Source organism: Balaenoptera borealis, assembly GCF_965194805.1.
Source record: "Balaenoptera borealis genome assembly, chromosome: 2".
NCBI classification, from domain to species: domain Eukaryota; kingdom Metazoa; phylum Chordata; class Mammalia; order Artiodactyla; family Balaenopteridae; genus Balaenoptera; species Balaenoptera borealis.
The window spans coordinates 67,902,136-67,923,473 of NC_138867.1; the positions used below are offsets into that span (position 1 = coordinate 67,902,136).

At 38.2% G+C, this 21,338-nt stretch overlaps 1 long non-coding RNA gene across 1 annotated transcript; it reads right to left on the reverse strand.

Annotated features, from left to right (window-relative positions):
* Positions 1–2,578: 2,578 nt before the first annotated feature.
* LOC309622535 lies at positions 2,579–20,921 on the reverse strand. Its single transcript, XR_014240948.1, has 2 exons — positions 5,184–20,921; positions 2,579–3,089 (listed from the first exon to the last, which is right to left on the reverse strand). It is a non-coding gene; the product is annotated as an uncharacterized lncRNA (long non-coding RNA).
* Between the last annotated feature and the right edge of the window lie 417 nt (positions 20,922–21,338).

Genomic DNA, 21,338 nt, shown 5'->3' on the forward strand with positions numbered 1-21,338 from the left:
CCATAGCTCCTGCCACAGTTCTTATCTTAGAAGAAATTTACTCATTTGTAGAAGAAATTTCAACCCTTAACATAAGCTAAATAGAATTTTTCTGGGCATTCCTAACAGACTTCCTAGAGTGAAATACACTCAATTAATGGTGTATTGATAGCCTGTTGGTGTGTAAAATATTAGCATGGAGAGAGACAGAGGATGTGATAGATGATAAGTAATGGGAACATGAACTGGAAAACTCATGTTGAAAACAGAAAAATGGTGCCCTTGCACCACAATATTTGAATTCTTTCATTTTTGTTCGCTAACAGCACAGAGAAGCACAGTATTTCAACTAAGTGTGTTAGAAAGGTATTGGCATTAAACAAATATCTAGCAATTTGAATGATTTCTTCAAAGTGATTGAAATACATTTCCTCATTTTTTCTTTCACTTCTACATATTGCTCCAGATAGGATTGCACAAGCGATGATCTTGCAAGAAATAAGACCTCCACTGCAAATGGTTTGCGCCATTAAAATACAAAAGAAAATTCACAAGCCAACAAACCTAAGATGAGAAAAGTTAATATTTTTCTTCCCATACATCCAATCTGTCTAGACTCATTTCAACTTGGTCTGATTCGCTGATCCCAAACCTGGATATATTGCTTAGACCTTGCCAGGATCCTGAGAAAGGACAAAAGCCCCCCACTCAGGTTGTAGCTATTTCAGGGCTGCTTCTATTTCCCCAAACTCCTTACCCTCTATGACCACTGAGGCCTGTTAAAGCATATTGCTGAGAACTTGGCAATGAGGTCATGTGAGCTTTGGCACTAAGTATCTGATTCTCGTTGCAGAGTCCTGATACCCCAATTCTCAAAGCCATGGCTCTTGAGCGGTTACTTCTGTCTGACTGTCATGGGAAGTGTCCTCCCACTTAGAAGAAAGGTAGATTCCCCCTAGAAGCATGTCATGCCCACTCTCCACATCATGCATCAGGGGTCACTCAGATGTAGTCCCTGAGATGGGTCCTGGGAACAGAGACATCATCATTATTTCCTCCTTCCTTTACTTATACTTGAAAGAGACAGAGGAGAGCCAGTATATTTCAGGGTCCCCCCTGCCTGTCTGTGTCTCTGCTTGTGAAGAGTGTCAACAAACTCAATGGAACTCATAATCTCCCTTCTGCCTTTAGCCACATCTTGTTCCTACTTGGGTGTTTTCCAGATGGGTGAAAGGCACCATCTTTATCAGGATTATTATTGACTCTTCCATCTCCCTGACCAGATGTTGTTCCCTATCCTGGGCCCCAGCCAATCACCAGATTTTGCTGTTTCTTCCTTTGTAATGTTTTTTCTATTCCACGAATACTACCACCATCTGTTGCCTGGATCAATGCGACAGACTCCTAACAAGTCTTCCTTCCTCTAACCTTGCCCCATTCCAATCCTTTCTTCCACTTCAGTCATTTTCCAGCCCAACATTCTTCAATGGCTCCCCACTGCTTTCAATGAAAGAGTCCAGTCTTCTTAAATTGTCTTACAAGGGCTATCATATAATTCCTCTTCACTCTGGTGACATTTTTATCATTCCGCCTTTGTTACCCTTTCCCCCCAAATACCCTACATTTGACTGGCGCTAAACTACTCCATCTCTCCACATTCTCTCTTCACCTCCAAGCCCCTGCATCTGCGCTTTTGTTTGTCTTGGGTCCCCTTTCTCACTTCACTTTCTCCATTCTCTTCCCCTCCTATTCATCTTTCAAGTCCTGAATTAGATTTCACTTCCTCAGGAAAGTTTCCATGCCCTTCTACATCCTGATTAGGCATTCCTCATAAGTCCTTTCTTAACGCAGTGTTTTCCCCACCCTAATATTAATATCTAGAACACTTAATTGTAACTGTGTATTTCCCTCTCTGTCTCTCTCACACTGTCATTCATAAAGACAAGAACCCACTCCTTCTTTTTCACTGTTCTATTCTTTGTACTTAGAACAAGTCTTCCTGAATGAATAAATGAATGAGTATAGTAGATACAAACTTAAGTATTCAAAGGAGTGTCAACATGTCAGATGCTTCTTAGGAAGCAAGTGAGCTGAGAACCAAAAAGTGACCTTTGGGCTCATATGGAAGTGGCTTGTGATCATGACAAGAGCACTTTCAGTGGGACAACGGGGACAGAAGTCAGAGTAGAGTGGGATGAAACCGGCTAGGACGTGAATTCATGTAGACAGCAAATATAGACAAGTTTATTGGAAAGTCGTGCCATGGTAAGAAGGAGGCGCTGTTGATGCAGGAGGGAGAGGGGGCACCTGCAGGAAGGTACCCATGAAAGACTGGAGAAACTGCCTGTGAGAAAGTCAGAACTGTCCTTAGGGTCACACACAAGGCAGCCACAAAAGAAGGGAAGCGCAACTGGGCTAAAGTCTACAAGCACATTTTGAATCCCAAGTTCTGATGCCATTTGCTAAGACAAATGAGTTGAAATTCCATAAAGCACTCAGAAAGAGGTTTACAGTGTTGCTTAGCTCTGCTTTGTATAGCAAGTAAGAACTTTATTGGTAGACTTTGTTGGCCTGTGGTGATAATATATATATATATATATTTTAATTTATTTATTTTATTCATTTATTCTTGGCTGCGTTGGGTCTTCATTGCCACGCGGGCTTTCTTTAGTTGCGGTGAGCGGGTGCTACTCTTTGTTGCGGTGCGCGGGCTTCTCATTGTGATGGCTTCTCTTGTTGCAGAGCACAGGCTGTAGGCATGCGAGCGTCAGCAGTTGTGGCACACGGGCTTCAGCAGTTGTGGCCGTGGGCTCAGTAGTTGTGGCACACGCTCAGTAGTTGTGGCTCGCGGGATCCAGAGCACAGGCTCAGTAGCTGTGGCGCCTGGGCTTAGTTGCTCCGCAGCATGTGGGGTCTTCCCAGAGCAAGGCTGGAACCATGTCCCCTGCATTGGCAGGCGGATTCTTAACCACTGCGCCACCAGAGAAGCCCTTTTTTTTTTTTTTTTAAACTGAGATGCAGGAAATCCTTGTGCTTTCATTTATTATTAAATACGGACGTTACAAATGTATGGAAAGTCGTGCAGCAAACAACCGTGTATCACCACCTGCCTTAAGGAAGAACATATCGTTAAATGCAGTAGTGGACCTGGTACATCTTGAATTTAAAACAACTTTTCTCCTAGTTGTTCAAGTCTCTATTCAAAGTGCAATTCATTTTTTAGCATGAAAAAAAAAAGTTTCCACTGCGAAAGTCATAACCAACTTGTTGAAGTTTATACAAAAAATATTTTCAGTGAACAAATCCAAGTACAGGGTTTCAGGAAGAAAGTGTGAGGGTCATGATGATAAAACCAATGGAAGACCAGCAGATGTGCCCCAGGCTTTCCTCATTGTCATCAATCATAAGCCTGTCCTACCCTGTGGTTCCCAACCAGTAGGTCTTGGGCCCCTGGGTGTAGCAGAATTTATTGTAAGGGGCCTATATATCCATATGCACATTTAGTATAGTAGACTAAATAAATAATATGTCATATACACACACACTACTATTTTTTTAGATGTCTATAGATGAAATTTTGAATAAGATACCAATTTGCTTACTTGCTTTGCTGAATTAATAGCAGCCTTTGATCACTGTGTGTTTTCTCAAATCGTAGACATTGAAAATATAATGTATAGCATGATGCAGTCCTCATACTCAAAAAGGTTGGTCTCTTGCTATAGTTATTTGCTAGAAAGCCACTGGATGATGATTTAAACAGGAGGCAAAACGTGTTCTTTAATATTTTAAAAATTGTTGGCCTTATAAAAATCTGTTCTTCAAAATACTTGCAATATGTTTCAACACACAAACTTGTTTTATTCACAAACATATGGACACCAAGGGGGGAAAGTGGCGGGGCTGGGGGGGGGGTGGTGGTGGTGGGATGAATTTGGAGATTGGGATTGACATACATACACTAATATGTATAAAATAGATAACTAATAAGAACCGCTGTATAAAAAAATAAATTAAATAAAATTCAAAAATTCAAACAAACAAACAAACTTGTTTTATTCAGTCTTTGCCTCTGCAGGACGCTTTTGTGCTAAAGCCCACCTTAGTCCATACTCAACACAGCAAACACCATCAGATCTTGCACCATCAGAGCATCCAAAGGCCAATTCTTTAGGAGTCTGAGTGGGGTTTCTCTCCTTCTTTGACCACAGATAGTACTTCCAGGGGCAGAAAAGTAGGATCAGAAATCCCACCTCCCTTTTACTTGCCTTCTGCTTGCCATGCCCTGGGCCCCACTGGGCTGCTTCTATCAGACATGACTCATTTCTGATTTGCCCAGAAGAAGCACTGTTTTGTGTGTTATTCATGCAGAGGAGCCCAGGGGCTTCTTATGTGCTTTCATCTGGCCAGATACTTGGATAAGAACCCTTCATTGAGCATTGATTTGTTTAGTCGTTATTCGTTTCAAATATATTTGCCCCTCCTCACCAAGAGAACAAGCTACTCGAATATCTGAGCCCATAATTCATATTGTGTGTCGGGTGGCATTGACTGTGGAGGAAAAGCAACACCCAACCTTGTCTCAAGTTCTTTTCCTCACGAGCATCTAATTGAGCAGCAGAAATGCTCTTTCAATCAAGGCAAGTTTTACAAAAACTCTTCCCTACAGTATTTCCCAAGTTGAGAGAGCACACAAGATGGCACAATGACCCAGCATCATTACTCTGAATCCTATAATGAAAAATTGATTTCTTTATCAATTTTCTCTCAATCCTCTGATCACACAAAAGAGATCTTAAGTTAGTGCTGGCGTGTGTTTGACACTCCTTACAGTGTCCCCTGCCCTCTCTCCGTTTTTCTTTTCTTTCTTTTTTTTTTTGGCAGAGAGAGTATCTAGGGCTCACATTCAGAGTTTTTAGCACAAGATAACAATATTTACCTAAACTTTAAAGCATTGTTTTATATTCATTATATATTTTATAGCTACCTCCTATTTAAGGCAAATAATATACTCTAACCATTTATAGTAGTGATGTAATCTTTTAAAATAGTAGAAAAGGTGGGTCAATTTAAAGAAAAGTATTATATAGATACTGGTGGTTTCATAGTACAGCAAAAACCATGTGAGTTGTTCAAGGGCAAAGTTTGTGAGATCCTGTCCTATCACAAAGCAAATAGATTACTAGGAGACACAGAATACTAACCTGTGAGCACGAAGTAGTTTATCAAGGTAGAAAATCCACTCATCACCCAGCATCCTTAATAAGAGGACCCAGAATAAGTCAGTGTTATGGCCATAAGGCTGTGAGTTCTGACTTGACCCTTTCTGCCACACTAGCAGACACTGTTACCACTTGCATTGGCCCCAGCATCTCTGAAAGTGAAGAAGAATGATAAAAGCAGTTTTTCATCATGTTTTTAACCTGGCAGCGTATCATTTTTCCCATGCCACAGTGTCACAGGCTCCATTAATATAAGGGGTTAAAGATTATGTTCTGAGTGGCTGGCAAAACAGTTCTCAAGTGCATTACTCAGCTCAAGGCAGACGTCACAAGGGGAACTGGCTATCGTTTTCAAGCCAGTGGGTGTAAAACTTACTGTTCCTTTCTATTTGTCTGTGACATAATTCTGGCTCTCCCTTTCCCTCCAGGATATGGCTGCCAAAACGAATTAATCCCATACCCCATTCGTGATGACCTCCACAACAGAAGTAAATGTTTCTTACTGCTAACTGGGAACATTTCCCCCAAATGATCACAAATAGCGTGAGTGCCTGTTCCATAGTTCCAGCAACAATTTTTTTTCAGCAGAGTGGAGGTAGCGTCACAGTGGGATCAAAATGGGCTGGAGCCACTAACTTTGACGTTCCAATCCTGGCTCTCCCGCTTCCCAGCTCTCTCCTCTCCAGCCAGCCACTTAACCTCTTTTTGGAAGGCAGCTTCCTCCAGAATGAGACCTGCTCATATGTACTTCTTCTCTGAGCATGGATAAGGCAGATGCTACACAGAGGCAGTAGCCACAGCCTAATCCACAGTGCAAAAGTGCTTTCCAGAAGTTTTTATTTTCTAAGTGATTTCTTAGATCACTTAATTTCAAATACTCGCCACCAGTGTCCAAGACTCCAGCCAGACAGAAAACCCTTGCTTGTACTGAAGAGCATCTCTTTGCCTGGTTGTGGGCTCATTAACCACATAGCATGATACACTTACAGAAAGAGTGGACTTGCTTTTCTTACTATCTCTATGTTGGTGGATGTCATCTAAATGGAAAATTTTTCAGCTTTTTTGTTGTTGTTTGTTGTGTTTTTTGTCTTTGCTTTTGTTTGTGCTTTGAGGCTCTGAATTTCCAGATATCTGCAGAAACCGGGAAAAATACGCCTTACTTCCCAGAGAAATAGTTTTTATAAAACAGAGATGTCTAGGACTTCCCTGGAGGTCCAGTGGTTAAGACTTCGTTTTTCCACTACAGGGGGCGCAGGTTCCATCCCTGGTCGGGGAACTAAGATCCCACATGCCACACGGCGTGGCCAAAAATAAACAGAGATGTCATTTGTTATCCACAAAACATGCTTTGCCTTTTGACATTACCTGGAATGTTGAGAAGACGTACTCATGTGTCTACTTGGGCTGAGAATAGATAGCCAAAGTTGATCTTGGAAATACATAAAGGTGACACTGTTTATCTTTCACCTCAGCCATTACCAAAGAATTGGATTGGGTTGGAATAGGTATTTGCTGAGCAGTAAGGAACACTGAGAGAACAGATTTTATTTAAAAGTGGCAAGCTAGAAGTAGTATCTTGCATGGACAAATTAGTTTGTGTGCTTGGGCCAAATAGCAGAGAGCAAGAGGCACCCAGTTTTTCAGAACCCTGCCCCGTAGGCTGTTGACTCCTGGTAGTTATTTCCTACATGCTACTCTAGTGGACTGAAAAAGCCAAGTGACTTCCAAAATTTAACCTACATTTACATAAAAGCACAACATACATGGAATGTTTTAGTTACACTAAATGCTTTGGTGTCTCATCTTTAATAAGGAGCTAACTGGATTAAATTTAAATCTCTCAGGTATAAAGTAAAACATACATTTAGAGCATTTTTACAACTTTTGTGACTATAGAAGGCAATAAATGGTTATTTTGTAAACCAATTTGTGAACCTAACCTTGATGCCCAGGGTTCAAAGGAACAGGTTATAATGGACAAGACTGATGAGAAACCACATGTGTAGAAGGTCATGGTGAAATGAAATAAAAGAGGCCTCAGAGACATTTTTTGTACCTGATTTGGCCCAATCTATTGACCACTTTGGCTTTTCATCTGTCTCACTGGAAATAGTTTTCAACAAATATGTCCATTAGGCAAATTACAAATGGTGTGTTAATGTGTTTGATGAGGGTTTTCATTTTTCTTTCTTCAAAGCTCTGAAAACAACTTTCTGGTGATTATTATAATTGAAGTCCACTTGCACACTGGATTCCCTTTATTTCTCATTAACCATGGTTTTGGGCTGAATTTCCACCAAGGGAAAGTAGCACCAGTGCTAATCCCAACTTGGCAGAATTACTGGGTTCCACCCCAGCAGTCACCAAAACATTTGGGTTTAGTCAGAACACCAATTCATCACTTCCTAAAACCAAATCTCTTCTCCATCCTTCAATAACCTGTTCATAGACCATAGGGAGAGTGAGAGAGATGTGAATAGACTCATTGAATAATAGGGCCCAGGCCTCTGAGGCGTCAAGAGAGATCTGAGCCACTTTGATTTTTTTGAGTCTCCTGGAATATTAAAAAAAAAGAAGAAGAAATGCCAGAACAGGATAGCAGAAATTGTATCACATTTTAAGTACTTAAAAGCATGCTTTAAACACATAAAAAATAAACTAACCTTTTTTGGAATGCAGATCAAAAGGCCAGATTTGAGGTCCTTTGTGAATATAAGGCCCTGGCTAAATGGCTCTCCTGAAGACACCTATTTCCCAGCCATCATGGCTCCTGCTCTGATCTGGATGGAAGTTCCAGGATCATTTAGCCTCATTTGATAGATAAGAAAACTGAGGCCAAAGAGTGTAAATTATGTACTTTGCAGCACAGTTAGTTGATGACAAACATATCTCGGTGTGCTCTGTATGTAGACGGGAGGCACAAGAGGAGGTCTTGCATGGGTGGAGTGACTACCAGCAACTGATCAGGTGATGCGTATTGAGAGCATTATTGCAGGGAAAATAAAAATATTGGTCAAAGGCACCATAAAATGGACTGAGTCATGGCCAGATGTGGCTAATCAAGACTCCAGATTTAAATATCCACACAATTTCGGTGAGTGCTCTAGTTGTAATGCTACTCCATAAGTGGAACCCAGAAGTTCCTTATTTCTAATACTCTTACTCTGTTTTTAGTCCTCCAGTTGGGAATCTATGTGAGATCCCTGTGTGGAGAGGAGACAACTTTTTCCAGTGAATGTCTAAGCTAGGAAGCAGGGACATTAGGAATTGATTTTGACTCAGTCTTTTGTGAGACACTCTCTTCTCTGAGTCATGCATTAATAATTTGGATCTCAGCAATGATTTTATTCATTTAGGGGAATTTTACTTTTCTAGACAGCCAGAATAATTCCTCCCTTGTAGATATCAGAAGCAGACACTGGAAAAGCTGCTTTCTGTGTCTTTCTCATAGTGCAGGGATTCTGGGCTCCTTGGTAACTTGGCCAGCCATCTTGAATCAAATGTTAGACAAGTATTATTGGCTCTATCTCTTCAGAGATCATTTCCAGCTGTTAGCGCAGCACAAATATGAGATCTTCTAAGCCAAGAAAACTTGAAATTTTTATTGGATCCCCCATACAAAGATTGGATGCAATGATTAAAAGGAAGTGTCAATCCCCTGTGTTTTGAGTGTGACAGGATACAGGTATCATAACACTGTTAGTGGAAATGTAACTTGATGCATACACTTTAGTAGGCAAATTAGCAATATGTATCAAAAACCTCAAAATGCATATATTTTCCAATTCAAGATGGCAGACTGAACACATGCATTGGCCTCCCATTTCTTCAAAGACCTCATTGAATTAAAAGTATGGAAATATAGAATAGAATATCACCTTTATATCTGTATCTCTCAGAATTCAGCCAGAAAAAGTTGAGCCAAATAGTTCAATAGAGAGAACTCACCATGGGGAACTATTTATGAAGGTGTAGGAACATGTTAAAAAAAACAGATAAATTAGCAACATTGGGTGCTACTATCACCACTAGGACTAGAAAGACCAAAGAGGAAGTTATTACCCCTGGAGCCCAGGAGCCAGGAGTATGTGGCAGGAGCTGGAACCATGGGAAAAGGGGCTACTTGGGGTCAGGACATATTGGACAAGATGGAAAAATGTAGCCACTTCTAGAGATATTGCCCAAGGCAGAAAGAGAAGAGAGAAATATCCTGCCTTCTCTCGTCTTCCTTCTCTCCAATATCCATCCTATCAGTTTCCCACTGGCTGAACCTAGGTGGAAGCCAGTTGGCATGGACATGTCATTTGCAGGAGTCACTTCCCTGTGATGGAGAGCAGAGCAGAGGAGCGGTGAATAATGGCTGAAAGCAAAGCAAAAAGGCAACTGCCTGGCACAACAGACATGAGAGCATGTGGGTGTGTCTGTGTTACTAAAGGGTGAGATATTTAATAACTTCTGGACTACAAAATATAGACAGGAGCCATTAGAAGAAAAGGGCAGAGAAATCATCAGCTTGGAAGAGACTCTGTCAGCTCTGTACGTAGAGGAAGAAAGCTAATCTGCCCCGTGGAACCCCAGATGCCTTTGGTACAGAGTCAGCAGACATAACAGAGGGAGAGAGTGAAAGATGGAGCTAAAAAGAGAGAGATTACTTAAAGGTCTGAATATGTTCTGAATTCTTCCAGTCAGCTCCCCATCTCCAACATGTACACCATAAGCAGGCGGCCAGCATTTTACCCCCAGGCAAAGCATGATCACTCCTCTCTAAAATTAAACAAACTGGGAAAAGATAACATTTCTAAATTTGTTGGTGCCTCAAAGGGAAGCCATTATCGTTGGGGCATTTTGCAGGCACTCAGCCTGACAGCCAGTTCCCACTCCATTGATCCTCAGAGTTCACCAGTCAACACTGCCTGACCCATCCTAGGAAGAAATTTCAGAAGGGAAGACACCCATTAGGAAAACAGTGTTATTCACACAGAAGCAGAAACATCTGTTCCATCTGCCCAAGCCTCCTTTTTTAATAATGGAGAGGAATCACTAGAATGTAAGGAGAAGTAGCAATATAAAAAGAGAAATACCAAATTCTATAAAACAGAAAAGCAAAAAAGAACTTTAAAAATCATCCTTATGTCCTCAAAAAGATTCAAGGAAGTATTACATCTACAAAACAAGAAATAGAACAACGAGGGAACGAGAAGAGGTATTAGCAATTTAAAATGTAATTGCCAAAATTAAAACTTTAGTAGAGATACTAGAAAAATAAAAATCAAAGAAATCTTCCAAAATATTAAACAACAAGCAAAAGAGGGCGAATATGAGTAACAAATTGAGAGGACCTATATTCAACCAATAAACACCTGGAAAGAGAGAGAGAGGCAAAGAAGTGTTGAAATGATTCAAGCAAATGATAAAAAGATACGTACCAGAGCCAAAGAAGGATAGAATCTTTAGTTTGAAATGGCCCACTGAATGTTTAACCCAATGAATGAAAAAAGACCCCCACCTAGCCACATTGTGGTGAAATTTCAGAACAATATAATTAAAAAGAAGAATCTAAAAGCTTCTAGGAAGAAAAAGGTCACAAGTTATTACAAAGCTGCTTGAGAGTGCTTCAGCAGAACAGCTCAGCAACCTAGGAAGGGGGGAACAATAGATCTGACCCAGGAAAGGAGTAAAGGGATGTCCCAGGTTGCCACAGGTCTAGGGGAGTGAGCCCAGGGATAGGCTTCTGGGACGATCCATGGCTTGTGGAATAGCGAATATGACTTAGAGTGTGGAAAAACTAAAGGACAAATAACAAAAGGGATGGGGTCGGGGTGGAAATAATAGAAATTCCAGGGGAAAAATTGTGCTTGATCAAAGTAGGAAGTAACCTAAATGCTGTGATTTTACAGAATCGGTGGACCTTCATGCTAGGAACAGTATTCTTTGGGTGGCCCAGATTCCTGTACGAGGGCCCGTGGAGAAGGCATTGGAAGCCTAGTGCATCACTTGGCATGGCGTAGATCTGTTTTTGCATTAAAGCCTGACACCAGCAAATCTGTTTGTTGGTTTTCTGCTTTAAGAAACAACCTAAGGACATAAAACGGCAGATTTATCTGTGGTTCCAGGAGAGAACAGAATAGTAACTACCTGGATTATTTATATGTCAAAGCAAAGCTAACAAAAGATGGAACAAAATTTTTCTGAGAGGAAAGATGGAAGGAAAAATAGGATACTAATCATCTCATCTTTTAATGGGGGTTGAGTATCAAGAAATACTGTCAATATAGGAGAAAGAAACTGGAATTTAGTTATATTATCTAATAAAATTACAAAAGTAATCAATAGTAGAAGTAGAAGTAATAATATAACAAACATTGAAAGAAGGAGGTGAGAGGGGATAATGAAAAGAAGCAAACTCTGTCTTTAACTCAGGGAGTCACTGCCTATTGTCGAAAGGAGTTAAATAGAAGAATACCCGTATTATCTAGCTCCTCAATACACCAAAGTGTGGTCTGCAGACCAGAAGTTTTGACATCACCTGTTAGAAAAGCCCAACCTCAGCTCCTCCCACCCCCGACCCCCTGCAGAACTACTGAAATGGAATCTGCATTTTAACAAGTTCCATCAGTGTTTCATATGTACGTTAGAGTTTGAATAGCACTCTTTCAAAACAGTGAGTCTCAGGTTTGGCTATGCATTATTAGAATCACCTAGGAAGATTTTAAAAATATTATTTAATAACGGGCAAAGCCCAGACCCCACCTTAGGAGATTATGCTTTAAATGGTCTGGGATAGAGTCCAGAAATATGTAATTTTTTAACAGCCTCTAAGGTGGCTGTAATGTATAGTTATGGTTGAGAACTAGTGATCTAGAATGACTGTGGTAAGTAACCAAGAGAATGGAAAAAAAACAATTTCGAAAATTTGTTTCTGGATCTGGTCAATGGGCTGAGGATGGGGAAGCATGGGAAAGAGCACGATTATTTTGATTGTAAGAAATTTTGTAATGTTTGATCTGTACCTTGTGACTGTATTACTTTGAAATATACGTTAATTTTCCATGCATATACCCTTTGATTCAGCAATTCTACTTCTAGGAATTTTCTTAAGAAAATAATTCACCAATTATACAATTATTCATGTTCATAGAAGTTCATTATAATGTTCATAATTTTAAGAATTATAAACTATAAATACTGCACACCCATATTTATAGCAGCACTATTCATGATAGCTGAGAGGCAGAAGCAACCCAAGTGTCCATCAGTGGGTAAATGGATAAACATAAAGTGGTACATACATACAATGGAATATAATTCAGCCTTATAAAGGAAGGAAATTCCTTCACATGCTGTAACATGGATGAATCTTGAAGACATTAAGCTAAGTGAAATAAGCCATTCACAAAAAGACAAATACTGTATGATTGCATTTATATGAGGTATCTAAAATAGTCAAATTCATAGAAACAGAGAGTGGTACTTACCAGGGGCTGGGGGGAGAGCTGATGATTCATGGATGTAGAGTTTTAGTTCTGCAACATGAAAAAGTCCTGGAGATCTGTTTCAAAACAATGTGAGTAAACCGTACACTTAAAATGGGTAAGATTGTAAATTTTATGTTACGTGTTTTTCATCACAATAAAAAGGATGTATTTTGGTAAACAACTCTGTGTGTTTGAATGCATATTAAAAATTACAGAAGGGTATGCAACAAAATGGTTGTAATGCCTAGCACAGCTACAATTAAGACCTCTTGTCTTACCTTTCTAGATTCTCTAATATTTATAGAGTAAGCACAAAATATTGTTGTAATTATGAGGAAAAGACGAAGTTCTTTTGATTTGAAAATATAAAACAAAACTTCCATCGGGGCTTACTATGAGTGAATGACTCATGTACTGTAATCAAATCCCTTATTTTCCAAGGGAGCAATTGCATTCTCCTGAGAAAGTCAAGGCTTCACAACCCTGTAGGAGATCTTTGAATAGCGTCTGGATCTTCTAAGACTTCTGCAGTTCTGTCTAGTCTTGGGAAGAAGAAGCAAAAGCTAGTTAGCCCTCTTTCACGTGAAGTAGTAAAACTCATTATATTCAAAGAACAAATCGTGTTTCATAAATTGCTTTAACTTCAAGGAACCATGAAGCAGAGGTAGACATTGGGGAAAATAAGAGGTGGGGGACCTAGGGAGGACATTAATTGCTTTGGACAAAATGGCCCAGCCCAAGTGTAAGTTGACATTTTAGCTTTGTGTTAACAGCTGTTTTATCTTGACCCCGCCTGTGTATCCTGAGCCACAGTGACAAACAAGTGGGTCATTACATCACAATTGTTTTACTACTATTTGTGTATTTGCCCTTTTGGCGCTTGAGGCTGTGGTCCTTTTCTACACTATATTGTGCTGAAAGGGGATCGTTAATCATTTTTCTTTTATTTTAAAAGATTGGTCAGATGAAGTATCTATGAAAGTATAAGAAAAAGTTAAAGATTTAAAGAAAGTTAAAAAGTTCAAGATTATTAAAACCAAATGTTCAGAAAAGGAGTTTCCTGTGAATGTCAAAGTCTCTCTGTGGCTCTGTAATGCTTTTATATTCTACCAGATATTAAAGTTCATCAATAAGATAATGCATATCTCAATCAGCAAAATCCATGGATCATACCTGTGTGGGACTTCTTTTGTGGTGTTTTAAGCATTCTAATACAAATGGCTCCAGACACCAACACTGAGTGCTTTTTAACCTCATAAAAATCAGATGGTATGCAATAATCTTGGCAATCAAGAGTTTAAAAAATTGATAAAGGTATCATAGAATGAATATAGCAGATATATTTGAATCAAAGAATTTAACAAATCTTATCTTCAATCTAACATTAGAATTGTGATCCTAGCCTACTTCTATTCTTGTTATTAGGCCTGAATATACAGCTTTGGTTTGTCATTCTCATTTTTTTCTCACTTTTATTTTTAAGGAATAACCCTGAAATATCACATTTCTGGTTCATCTTTTCCTTCCTATAATCCATTACTCAGTTTAGAATACAGCTTCCATCTTTTGAAGAGAATGAATGTAGTTGCTGAAGATAAAATAGTTTCAGTAATTCAGTAATGATTTTTGCAGTATAAGTGACCCAAGTTTTTATATACTTAGTAATCTTTCATGATATTGGTTGTTGATATTTTAGTCATGAAAAAAGAAGGGGAGGGGGGAGAAAAGTAAATGAGAGAGAACAGAAGTAAAGAAAGGAGGGAAATGAGGAAAAAAAGCAGAATAAGAAAGAAAGAAGGAAGGAGAGAGGGAGGGAGGAAAGAAGGCAATCAGAGCTGACTTTTCAGATATGTGTTTCTTCCAATCTTGGTGCTAGTCCAGAGTAATCAATTGAATTTCTGCACTAAGTCCAATTTGAATAAATGTTCAGATCTGTAGAATAGAAGTAAAACACATACAAAAATAGCCCCAAGTTGTTTTATTGAATCTAAGAGAATTTTTTTTTTTAATCTTAGAGGTAAAATGTTGCTACAGTTTTTCAAAACAACATTATAATTTTAAAATAATGTCATGCAAAGGGAAAATAAATTTTCTTATTGCCTGCAGGATAATTTGGGTAGCAAGCCACACACAATTTTTGAGTGGATGTGTGCTGACTTAGAAAACATTCTCAGTATCTGGGTCTTAAAAAAATTGTGCTAAGCTTGCAAGTCCTTAGCAGATCAAGAATAAGAACTGTCTTAGGACATTTGTTGGTTTTTCTTTAGTTTATATGTAGCCAGCTGGTTTCTGACCTCTTTATGTAAATATCCAGCTTTTCACATAATCAGACTCCATATTACCTTGTTATGACATCATTCGGGGCAGACTTTGATCCCTTACTAACTTTTCCAAACTGTACACAGAGACTTAAATAACAATAAGAGGATTGCTGCTTATCCACTAAATACCACTGCTGGTGGTGTAAAAAAATGCATATATATATACATATTGAGAAGTATATCCTATTTGATACTGAATTATTGAATTTTCAAAAATGTATATATCTAGTGAAATATACATTTAAGTTCCCACTTTCTGCAATAGTACCTGATATTTTTGTTCCACTGATATTTTTAAAGCAGGTGAATTGAAATATAGGATTCAGAAACCCTGTCACATATTATTTTTCTACATGGATAGATGAAAGTAAAGGTTAAGCTGTATTCTTTGGTGATCCAGGAGCCAGGGTATAAAACAATGATCTCGTAAATTATTAAAAAATGGCTTATTTAGTGTCTGATCAAGATAAATGACACAAGGCAGGTGTAAAAAGGATTCCCACTAGCCACTGACCCGTAAACAGTGGTGTCGTTTTTCATTTTTAGAGAAGAATCTAAATCAGTTTAAAATAATACCACATCTTTAGAGTTATAATTAAATGTCCTAAATTCTGCTTCACAGGATATTTTAATTAATGTTATTTTTTAAGTTAAAAATACATTAAAACATTCTGATTTCTATAGAACTTGGATGGCTATTAAATATGAATCATCTTTCTCTGGGCACACTGTAGCCCCAAACACCTAGAACAGTGCCTGGTACATAGTAAGTGTTCAATAAATATTGTTGAATGAATGAATATGAATAACATATTAAGTCACGTGGAGGTTTGGATACTAAAAGTGTCACACACACAAAAGATAAACATACAGAATTAATAGACACATAATAGTAATGAATAACTGGCCACTTTTTATGTGCCAGGCATGATGCTAAGTGCTCTACCTGTCTTCTCTTAAATAATGATCAAAATAGCCTTATATAAAGTGGTGGTTAGGCTATCTCACATGAAAAACTGTGGCTTAGAAAATAGTAATAATGTGTTCAAGGTTACACAGGTAACAAATGGAGCCTCAGTTAAAATTCACACCATCCCGGCTCTAGAGCATACATGTTTTTAACAAGTAGGTACCACTCTCTTTGACACACTGTGGTTTCATGGTGACTTTATGTTCTCTAGGATCACTCATAGACTACAGCTACAAAGAAAAGAAAAACTACATTGTACTACTTCTAGAAGAATTAAGGCTCTCATGAAGTATTGTTTTCCATCAACAGATGAAATGTTTCCATTATTGTAATATGTAGAAGTTTTAAAATCGATTAATCACATTGTGCTTTTTCTGCTCAATACATAGGAATTTATCCTGTAAGTACATTTGCACAAATGGGAAAAGAAGTAGGTATAAGGATTTAATGGTTGTGTTTTTTCGTAATAGCACGAAACTGGCAACAGCCTCAATGCAACTCAGTAGAAGTCTGATTAAGCAAATTATGAATGTGTAGTGGATGGCTACACAGTTATTAAAAAGACTGACAAATGAAATTCCAAATTTGAAAAAGAAAATAGCAAACTGCACATGGGTACCACAGATCCACAGGGAATCAAGTGGATCTGAGTTCAGTCCCAGCTCATGCCCACTTACCAGATGTGTGACCCAAAGCAATTATTTAACCTTTTTAAGCCTCATTTCTTTCATCTGTAAAATGTGGATGCTAATAGTATCTACCACATGGAGTTGTAAATGGCACTGGTGAAGAAGGTGTGGGGGGTTGTGGGAGTTTAAATGCTGATTCAGCATATATTTTTCTGTTTCCATGCTGCAGTATATTAAGTATCTGGATCAACATCACTAGATAATTACCAACGGCAATCATAGGGAACGATGACCAAATTGCTGGCCAGAGTTACAACATTCTCAAATTCTTTTTTATTTTTATTTATTTTATTTTATTTATTTTTTTAAACATCTTTATTGGTGTATAATTGCTTTACAATGGTCTGTTAGTTTCTGCTTTATAACAAAGTGAATCAGCTATACATACACATATATCCCCATATCCCCTCCCTCTTGCATCTCCCCCCCACTCCCCCATCCCACACCTCTAGGTGGTCACAAAGCACCGAGCTGATCTGCCTGTGCTATACGGCTGCTTCTCACTAGCTATCTATTTTACATTTGGTAGTGTATATATGTCCATGCCACTGTCTCACTTCATCCCAGGTTACCCATCCCACTCCCCATGTCCTCAAGTCCATTCTCTACGTCTGAGTCTTTATTCCTGTCCTGCCTCTAGGTTCTTCAGAAACTTTTTTTTTCTTTTCAGATTCCATATATATATGTTAACATATGGTATTTGTTTTTCTCTCTCCTACTTAACTCTGGATGACAGACTCTAGGTCCATCCACCTCACTACAAATAACTCAATTTCATTTCCTTTTATGGCTGAGTAATATTCCATTGTATATATGTGCCACATCTTCTTTATCCATTCATCTCTTGATGGACACTTAGGTTGCTTCCATGTCCTGGCTATTGTAAATAGAGCTGCAACGAACATTGTGGTACATGACTCTCTTTGAATTATGGTTTTCTCAGGGTATATGCCCAGTAGTGGGATTGCTGGGTCATATGGTAGTTCTATTTTTAGTTTTTTAAGGAACCTCCATACTGTTCTCCATAGTGGCTTTATCAATTAACAGTCCCACCAACAGTGCAACAGGGTCCCCTTTTCTCCACACCCTCTCCAGCATTTATTGTTTGTAGATTTTTTGATGATGGCCTTTCTGACTGGTGTGAGGTGATACCTCATTGTACTTTTGATTTGCATTTCTCTAATGATTAGTGATGTTGAGCATCCTTTCAGGTGTTTGTTGGCAATCTGTATATCTTCTTTGGAGAAATATCTATTTAGGTCTTCTGCCCATTTTTGGATTGGGTTGTTTGTTTTTTGATATTGAGCTGCATGCGCTGCTTGTAAATTTTGGAGATTAATCCTTTGTCAGTTGCTTCATTTGCAAATATTTTCTCCCATTCTTAGTGTTGTCTTTTTGTCTTGTTTATGGTTTCCTTTTCTGTGCAAAAGCTTTGACGTTTCATTAGGTCCTATTTGTTTATTTATTTTTTTTATTTCCATTTCTCTAAGAGGTGGGGCAAAAAGGATCTTGCTGTGATTTATGTCATAGAGTGTTCTACCTATGTTTTCTTATAGTGTCTGGCCTTACATTTAGGTCTTTAATCCATTTTGAGTTTATTTTCGTGTATGGTGTTAGGGAGTGTTCTAATTTCATTCTTTTACATGTAGCTGTCCAGTTTTCCCAGCACCATTTATTGAAGAGTCTGTCTTTTCTCCATTGTAAATTCTTGCCTCCTTTATCAAAAATAAGGTGACCATATGTGTGTGGGTTTATCTCTGGGCTTTCTATCCTGTTCCATTGATCTATATTTCTGTTTTTGTGCCAGTACCATACTGTCTTGATTACTGTAGCTTTGTAGTATAGTCTGAAGTCCAGGAGCCTGATTCCTCCAGCTCCGATTTTCTTTCTCAAGATTGCTTTGGCTATTTGGCGTCTTTTGTGTTTCCATCCAAATTGTGCAATTTTTTGTTCTAGGTCTGTGAAAAATGCCATTGGTAGTTTGATAGGGATTGCACTGAATCTGTAGATTGCTTTGGGCAGTATAGTCATTTTCACAATGTTGATTCTTCCAATCCAAGAACATGGTTTATCGCTCCATCTGTTTGTATCATCTTTAATTTCTTTTATCAGTGTCTTATAATTTTCTGCATACAGGTCTTTTGTCTCCTTAGGTAGGTTTATTCCTAGGTATTTTATTCTTTTTGTTGCAGTGGTAAATGGGAGTGTTTCCTTAATTTCTCTTTCAGATTTTTCATCATTATTGTATAGGAATGCAAGAGACTTCTGTGCATTAATTTTTTATCCTGTAACTTTACCAAATTCATTGATTAGCTCTAGTAGTTTTCTGGTGACATTTTTAGGATTCTCTATGTATCTTGTCATCTGCAAACAGTGACAGTTTTACTTCTTCTTTTCCAATTTGTATTCCTTTTATTTCTTTTTCTTCTCTGATTGCTGTGGCTAGGACTTCCAAAACTATGTTGAATAACAGTGGTGAGAGTGGACATCCTTGTCTTCTTCCTGATCTTAGAGGAAATGCTTTCAGTTTTTCACCATTGAGAATGATGCTTGCTGTGGGTTTATCATATATGGTCTTTAATATGTTGAGGTAATTTCCCTCTATGCCTACTTTCTGGAGGGTTTTTATCATAAATGGGTGTTGAATTTTGTTGAAAGCTTTTTCTGCGTCTATTGAGATGATCGTATGGTTTTTCTCCTTCAATTTGTTAATATGGTGATCACATTGATTGATTTGCATATATTAAAGAATCCTTGCATTCCTGGGATAAACCCCACTTGATCGTATGGGGTTTGATACTTTTAATTTGCTGTTAGATTGATACTTTTAATTTGCTGTTAGATTCTATTTGCTAGTATTTTGTTGAGGATTTTTGCATCTATGTTCATCAGTGATATTGGCCTGTAGTTTTCTTTCTTTGTGACATCTTTGTCTGGTTTTGGTATCAGGGCGATGGTGGCCTCGTAGAATGAGTCGGGGAGTGTTCCTCCCTCTGCAATATTTTGGAAGAGTTTGAGAAGGATAGGTGTTAGCTCTTCCCTAAATGTTCAATAGAATTCGCCTGTGAAGCCTTCTGGTCCTGGGCTTTTGTTTTTTGGGAGATTTTTAATCACCATTCCAATTTCAGTGCTTGTGATTGGTCTGTTTATACTTTCTATTTCATCCTGGTTCAGCCTTGGAAGGTTGTGCTTTTCTAAGAATTTGTCCATTTCTTTGTGGTTGTCCATTTTATTGGCATATAGATGCGTGTAGTAATCGCTCATGATTCTTTGTATTTCTGCAGTGTAGTTGTTACTTCTCCTTCTGCATTTCTAATTCTGTTGATTTGAGTCTTCTCCCTTTTTTTCTAGATGAGTCTGGCTAATGGTTTATCAATTTTGTTTGTCTTCTCAAAGAACCAGCTTTTAGTTTTATTGCTCTTTGCTGTCTTTTCCTTCATTTCTTTATCATTTATTTCTGATCTGATCTTTATGATTTCTTTCCTTCTGCTAACTTTGGGGGTTTTTTGTTCTTCTTTCTCTAATTGCTTTAGGTGTAAGGTTAGGTTGTTTCTTTGAGTTGTTTCTTATTTCTTGAGGTAGGATTGTATTGCTATATACTTCCCTCTTAGAACTGCTTTTGCTGCATCCCATAGGTTTTGGGTCATCGTGTTTTCATTGTCATTTGTTGCTAGGAACTTTTTGATTTCCTCTTTGATTTCTTCAGTGATCTCCTGGTTATTTAGTAGTGTGTTGTTTATCCTCCATGTTTTTGTATTTTTAACAGTTTTTTTCTTGTAATTGATATCTAGTCTCATAGCATTGTGGTCGGAAAAGATACTTGATACAATTTCAGTTTTCTTAAATTTTCCAAGGCTTGATTTGTGACCCAAGATATGATCTATCCTGGAGAATGTTTCATGATCACTTGTGAAGAAACTGTATTCTGTTGTTTTGGATGGAATGCCCTATAAATATCAGTTAAGTCCATCTTGTTTAATGTATCATTTAAAGCTTGTGTTTCCTTATTTATTTTCATTTTGGATGATCTGTCCATTGGTGAAAGTGGGGTGTTAAAGTCCCCTACTATGATTGTGTTACTGTCGATTTCCCCTTTTATGGCTGTTAGCATTTGCCTTATGTATTGAGGTCCTCCTATGTTGGGTGCATAAATATTTACAATTGTTATATCTTCTTCTTGGATTGATCCCTTGATCATTATGTAGTGTCCTTCTTTGTCTCTTGTAATAGTCTTTATTTTAAAGTCTATTTTGTCTTACATGAGAATTGCCACTCCAGCTTTCCTGTGATTTCCATTTGCATGGAATATCTTTTTCTACCCCCTCACTTTCAGCCTGTATGTGTCCCTAGGTCTGAAGTGGGTCTCTTGTAGACAGCATACATAAGGGTCTTGTTTTTGTATCCATTCAGCCAGTCTGTGTCTCTTGGTTGGAGCACTTAATGCAGTTACATTTAAGGTAGTTATCAATATGTATGTTCCTATTACCATTTTCTTAATTGTTTTGGGTTTCTTATTGTAGGTCTTTTCCTTCTCTTGTGTTTCCTGCCTAGAGAAGTTCCTTTAGCGTTTGTTGTAAAGGCTGGTTTGGTGGTGGTGAATTCTCTTAGCTTTTGCTTGTCTGTAAAGGTTTTAGTTTCTCCTTCAAATCTGAATGAGATCCTTGCTGGGTAGAGTAATCTTG